This window comes from Pseudomyrmex gracilis, unplaced genomic scaffold, assembly GCF_002006095.1.
Source record: "Pseudomyrmex gracilis isolate BER0280 unplaced genomic scaffold, ASM200609v1 scaffold_1332, whole genome shotgun sequence".
In the NCBI taxonomy this organism is placed as follows: Eukaryota; Metazoa; Arthropoda; class Insecta; order Hymenoptera; family Formicidae; genus Pseudomyrmex; species Pseudomyrmex gracilis.
Window position 1 is genome coordinate 3,321 of NW_018021916.1, and position 7,190 is coordinate 10,510.

The 7,190-nt window shown below is 33.8% G+C and overlaps 1 pseudogene; it reads right to left on the reverse strand.

Moving 5' to 3' along the window:
- Positions 1 to 2,472: 2,472 nt before the first annotated feature.
- On the reverse strand, positions 2,473 to 4,995 carry LOC109862070 (annotated as a pseudogene).
- Between the last annotated feature and the right edge of the window lie 2,195 nt (positions 4,996 to 7,190).

Here is a 7,190-nt window from a genome sequence, read left to right on the forward strand (position 1 = left end):
CGCAGGATGTTTGTGCGGAAACTAAGCGTGTACATATATATATATATATACATGTAACGAACTATACTTATAAATTTTTACAAGTATTTTTTGAATTTTTTGGTAGAAAATATTTTATGTAGATATTTAGTAAAACTGTGTACAACTTTTGTTGAACTTACCCGTTGACATCNCGTTCCTTGTGGAAGGTGAAATCCGTGGTGACTGCGTCACAGCACCTGAAACATAATAAACAGAAGGTTAACGTAATCCAGACCTTGTCACTTGGTAGTGAAAGTGACTGGCGACCGTGGTAGAAGGCAGAAATACGTGAGTACTCGACCAAATATAACCAAACCCCGGTCACAACCTTACGTATGTAATTACCTCAAAAGTAAAAAAAATAATTTCACAGATGAACAAGTTTTACGAAGTATTATAGATGATGTTGGATGTCGAGGTGGTTGGGTGATAAGAGATTAAGTTCTACTCTTGAACTTGCTGAACTTATTCTTTATTGCTCCTGATCTTTACAACGTTCCTTACACGGCTATGCTTCACTGCGGTAACCTTTCCGGCTTGCGGAGCCACACAGTGAGCTAGCAGTCCTAACACGGTCTCTCCTCTGCTTCATCCACGCGATCGATTTATAGTAATCGATCGCGCTGATTCAGCAGGCCCACCGGTCCNAGCAACGGCCGTGCTAGTTACCGGTGCCGGTGTCGACACATGCTGCGCTTGCACTTTACACAACGCGGCGATGTGTCGCGCCCTGTGGCAACCAGCAGTTNTTCCTAGAACTGCTGCCTTCCTGCTACCTACCTAGGTCATTGAGCAATGACAGTGATGTCTCATCACATTACTCAATGGCCTCATCTTAACTTATCTTTTAATACAAAAATTGGCGCACAACAATGAATAAAAAAAACAACAAAATGATGGATTAAAAGATGTATCATCAGATAACTTAATTAAAACCAAAGAACTTAAAACAAATACAGTTTTTTATAATATAACATCTTTCTATAAACAAGTAGTATAACTTTGCAATAAAATGTACTATAATGATTTATTATTAAAATTTTAGGTTGGTCGAAAGGTTTTGTGTGGCCTGATACTGCAGTATTTTTACTCATTGAACTATATAGAGATAGAGAACATGAATTTAATAGTGGGATGAAGAGGCATAACATTATTTGAAGAGATATTGTTGCCGAAATGAAAGAAGTCAACATAAAATATACAGTTACTGGGTCCCACTGTTCTACAAAATTTTCAGGCCTGAGACGAACATACAGAAATATATACGAGCAGAACAAAAAAAGCGGCAACTCTTATAATAGTTGGGCTTTTTATTCAGTAAGTTTATGCATGTGTTTGTATTATAATATAATACATGTGTTATATATATGAACTTACAAAACTGATTTTGTGTTTAAAGGTGATGGACTCATTAATTGGTGATAAGGCTTATATAAAACCTCTAGTTGAAGCATCTAGCAAAGGCTCAACGCCACCAAACCTAGCAGAATCTACATCAAAATCTTTATCTCCCTTGCTTCTTTCAGAAAATGTAAAGAGTAAGTCAGTTTCAGAGAATTTAAAAAGTAATAATATATGAATCAATAAACACAATTAAAAAGAGAGTACAAATTGCTTTTACATTTTATGCATAATACGTGTTAATATTTTTATTAATATTGCAGGTGCGCCTAAAAAAAGACGAGTCAAAAGTATCTTAAAAAAAATTATATCAATGATATAAGATGCGATAGGGAGAATGAAAAAAACAGCGAGAAGAAGAACGGAAAAAAGAGAAGAACAACGAGAAGCAAAATATGAAGAGAGGAAAAAACAATGTGAAAAAAACTGCACGATGATAACATGGAAATACAAAAATCATTCCTTGCCGTCCTGCAAATTTTAGCAAATAAAAAATAAACATCGGAACAATTACTTGCCAATTACTGCAGTTGTATGTGCACTGTGATATTTATATTAATATAAAACGTGCTCTGTGTGTGTGTGTTATATTCAAGTTAATATAAAATAAAGAATAATATATATAAAAAAAATTTGTTTAGATATGTAAATGCATAACATAAATATTATAAATATGCTATAATAATACGCTTAAAATCTGATCTTTTTTTATACCGTGATTTATTAAACTTCCATACATATTTACAGTTTCTATATTTTATTAAGTACAATTATTACAATTATTTTTTGACAAAATTATTGAAGAATGATTTTACATTATATACACACATATTTATATTAATTTCAATATGTTTATTGAACTTGCTAATTTTTTTATTTTTATTATATTTTGTTTTTATTTATTATACATTATCTTAATTATATTTTTATTTGTAGCGCATTCATAATATTTCTTCGCTTTTCTTTTCCTAATTCTGTGGCATTGCCGTGATTAACAAAGTCGACTTCCTCGTTATATGTAAATTGAACATCTATAGGCATTTTATCATTTTAAAACAAGCAGATATGCAATACACAGCATGCTAAAGTAAATTCTGGAACATTTTTGGTGTCTGTTAATGGCAAACAGTCCAGAAGTATCCTAAAGCGTATTTTCAGAGATTCTATAGCACGTTCCACTGCCATTCTCGTAGACGACAAACAATAATTAAAATTTTTTTGTCAATCTGTTAGGTGTCCATTATTTCGAAAAGGAACCATTATATGAGGATGAATGCCATATGCAGCATCTCCGATAATATGTAATTCATTCGGAAAATATTCTTCAGGCATATCAATAAAACGGGCTGCTGAGTTTCGAAACACTCGAGAGTCGTGGATTGATCCAATTTGTCCAGCATATACATGTGTAAAAAACCCAAAAGGATCACATACTACATTCATGTTTATAGAATGGAAACTTTTTCAATTTATGTACGATTGTGTGCATCTGTAATTGGAGCTCGAATTTTAATATGGGTCCCGTCGATAGCTTTAATTACATTAGGAAAGCTACATGATCTTTTGAATCGTTCTATTACATTTATGGCAATCTGACCTTTTGGCCATGTAATAAATCGAGATGCAACACAATGGAGAGCATATGTAACACGTCTCAATGCTCGAAAAGCAGTTGCTTTGCCTACACCAAATTTTGTAGCTACAGATCTAAAATAAGAATATGTTATGCAAATTACATAATGTTATAACTTTTTACTTAATATTAATATATATATATATATATATATATATATATATATATATATATTATCTCAATATCTCTCCGCGAGTTATCCCTACCAATTCCTAGAAGTGCTTTGCCAAGGCTTTTTGCGAGAGATATTGAGGGAAACGTGTGGTAAGTAAGCGAGGCATTATTTTATGTTGCTACAATGTTCTTATCATATATAGAACAGAATATCTAATACCTGTAAGAATCAGGTGTGTTATGAACCAGATAGCGATAAGTAATTGTTTTTTCTCCGATATAATTCTTCCAGGTAATGCATTATTAATCGCACGTTATCCTGGACCAATTGTTTGTAGATTTATTTCAAATGTTTCAGGAAAAATTCTGAAATAAAAAAATTCAATTGATACAACTAATAAACAAGTGTAATTGTGGAATGATGTACAGCTGTCATTTTCTAAGTTACATTATGATATTATTTTAAGGAAACCTTCTTATATGCTTATTTTTTTCATGCAACGATGTAATTATTACTCACCAAAAATGTTCTGTGAACATTTTTCTGGAATAATCAGGTATCACTCTTTCTACGTAATCTGTTAATTTCTATACAAACATCATTTCTCCATGCGTTTCGTCAACAATTAATGTTGTATATAATATTTCTAATTCAAAATTCGAAGATAATATATCTTCATCTTCAGTTTCACTATCTTTATCTTCATTTTCACTCAAGTCGCTAGTACTATTAATAATAGTTTCATAATTATACTTATTTTTCATTATTAATATTAAAGCTAACAGTTTGTCGTTCATAGTAGCCAATTTTTATTTGCATTAAATGCAATAGAAATTGTTCCGTTTCCAATCACGCATTATGTGCAGTAACGCAAAGGAACGATATCTATGCGCGCAGCACATTAAATGCAATCTATGCTCTTAATGCGTGCAACGGAACGCACCCTTAGTAACGAACTCTCGCGAAGAACGGATCGGTTATCCCTATGTCGAGAGGAAAAGAAAGCTCGAAGTTATTCGTTTTCGGAAAATACGCCGCGCGCGTATAGTTTAACATTATACAGTATTGTATTGACGATTGTGAGAAATAATATGTATCAGTATTCATATGTAATAACTTTGTTGTGTTTTTGTGATTCATATGTATGTATCCGATCAGTTTTCCAATCCGATCCAATCTTTGAGGAAAGGAAGAAGGTTCTGGTATCAGGAACAAGTCCTTGGTACTTGGCGGGCAAAGAGAAAGTACCTGGCAACCGTGATAAACGTGAGTACTCGGCTATTAAATACCTAACCCCGGTCACAACCTGATTACTTAAAATTTTCCAATTTTCTTCCAATTTTTTTTTTTTTTTTTTTTTTTTATAGAGGTGTATCCTTTTGCATGCGTGCGTTTCATTAAAAATTACATCAATTGAGCATATATCAAGAAATTTTTATGACAATCTGCTCTTTCGAATTCTTTTGTNCTCGAATAATCTGTGAAGCGGATTACGTTTGCGCTTCTTACCAATGTCAACACTCTCTCTTTTCAATGTCCAGCAGTAGTCAGCCATCATATGTGCATTCCATGTACCCTGATAACGTTTTTCCATTTCTTTCATCTCTTGATAAAAACGTTCTTTTTGTTCCTCGCTGTAATCCCCAAGAGTATGTAAGAAGTTGTCAAGAAAGTGTACTTTGTAACTCATTAAGCAGCCCAGTTTCTTGTAGTTTTCGATCATATCGACTACTAATTCCCTATAGTTTTCACTTTTGTAGTTGCCCAAAAAGTTTTCAACCACACTCTTAAAGCTCAGCCATGCTGCTCGTTCCTTCTCATGCATTGTGGTGACGAATGATTTATCTCTTAACAACTTATGAATTTAAGGTCTATTGAAAATACCTTCTTTGGGGTTATGGAGTTATTGAATTGAGGAATAATAGCGATGAGAGGTTATTGGATTGTGAGGTTAGATGATTTTGGAGATGATTTGATTGATAAAGTTATATATATATATATGTTTTTGATGGTTTTCATGCGTTTTAATATGATTTTTGAGGTTAAGAAAAAATCCTGACGTGTACGGGATAAACGGATTGCCAATTTGTGTTCAGCGGGAAAAAATATATGGGAATATCATACTGGCATTCATGACGCAGAAAAGAAAAGTTTTTTTGTGAGCCTGTGTAATTTTCAAAAAAAAAAAAATTTCTAATTTCTAAAATATTTAAGATTAAGGCTAGGACTATAGGATCTTTTCGTCTTGCCTCGTTGAGATCTACAACTTTTGTATAAAGCGTTTTTCAAACTTCCCACGGTTTAAGAAATTTTAAAAAAATTCATAACTTCTACAATAATTACTATAAAAGTTCTAACCGTAGGACCTTTTTGATAAATATTGTCGAAATTTACAACTTTTCTTTTTTCACCCATTTGGCCAAATTCCGACTTTTAACATTTTTCCTATTTTTTAATTTTTACAAATTCATAACTTTTGCAATATTCAAGATAGAGTTTTTAACCATAAGACCTTTTTGATAGATCTCGTCGAGATCTACAACTTTTTGTCTAAACTATTTTTTCAAATTCTAAAAATTACAAACTCTCAAAACTACTTTTAAAGGTTACCTTTTACTGCTTAGCTCTGGAAAGAGCGAGAGTTTCCAACAACTGTTTAAAAATAACCCGCTATAAGACTTTTGCAGCGCACATGGTTTTAACCCCCTACTACCCACGGAGGCTAAGCTACAAACGGTTGTGACCGAACGGAACGAGGTTTGTAGTCTATTTTCGGTCGCCACCTACTTTAACCCTATAAGTAGAAAGGATTAATGCTTGTTTTGTTGCAGGGACCAGACTCACCGGACGTGGACCTTCACCTGGAACGGACGTCACTGCTGGGACTTTGACGTTTTTTGCTAAAAGGATCTGCACTCNGCANCAGTCTTAACACCAGCTAAGTAAAAAGTGACCACAAACAGTTATGTGAACAAAGTATATAAAATAGTTAATTGCAATATTACGCTATGCGCGTACAAAACATTTTTTCTAAAAACGTTAACTAAATCGCGTGTTGGACATAAAAGAGCACCCCAATTATTAACGCTCGCTATTGCGATACTTGAGACTATTAAATGAGTGAGACACGTTGTATTAGCAATTGATTCATTCGGGAACTCGTGTTCGACTGACTCTCGGTGCGCTCGGATTCTCCGCAAAAGCTCGCTCTTCCTCCAGAAGCTCGCGCATACGCACTTTTCTTTTAGGCGTAGACTTTCCTGGAAGTGAACAATTTCAACGGGAATCGTTAGTTTACTACTAAATAAACGCTCCTTGCTAACTTAAGTAACAATCATAATTTTATCCAAAGTTAATCAATTTTAAGAAACTCGATGAAAATCTAAACGTGAATAACTCTTATCACTCACGCGTCCTATTTTTTCAAAAATATTTCCACAATTGCCTTCATTTATCTTTAACTTTTCCCTTTTCAGGTAGAGTCATTGGACAAGACATTCCTCAGGGTTAGGTTGTGACCGGACTGACAGATAACTTTGTGATTTTATCACGGTCGCTTCCTTTGACCAGAGAAGAAGGAAGGAGACTTATATACTATGACTTTCTGTTGTAGGGAACGGACTCACGTAAATAAGCCAATTCCAGGAGTTCCGCCAACAATTGAAAAGTTAGTCCTTACAATTATTTCTGACATTGCTAAATGTCAGTTTGGCAAATGGCCTCTTCTAATAGGGCTACTCTAAAACGAAAAAAAAATAAAACCATCAAAATCTTCTGATTCTAACGCACAATGGGCATTATGCACTCCAAGTAGAATTGCCAAACAAGTATTATAAATATACAAAAATACATATATATAAATATAGGTGATACTCTATTGACCACAGTACGATTCGACACCGCTCGATTCGACACCACAGTATTGGACACAAAATTATTGGACACAGATTTATTCGACACCAAATTAGTCGACACCATACGATTCGACACCAAATTATTCGACACCGTACGATTCGACAC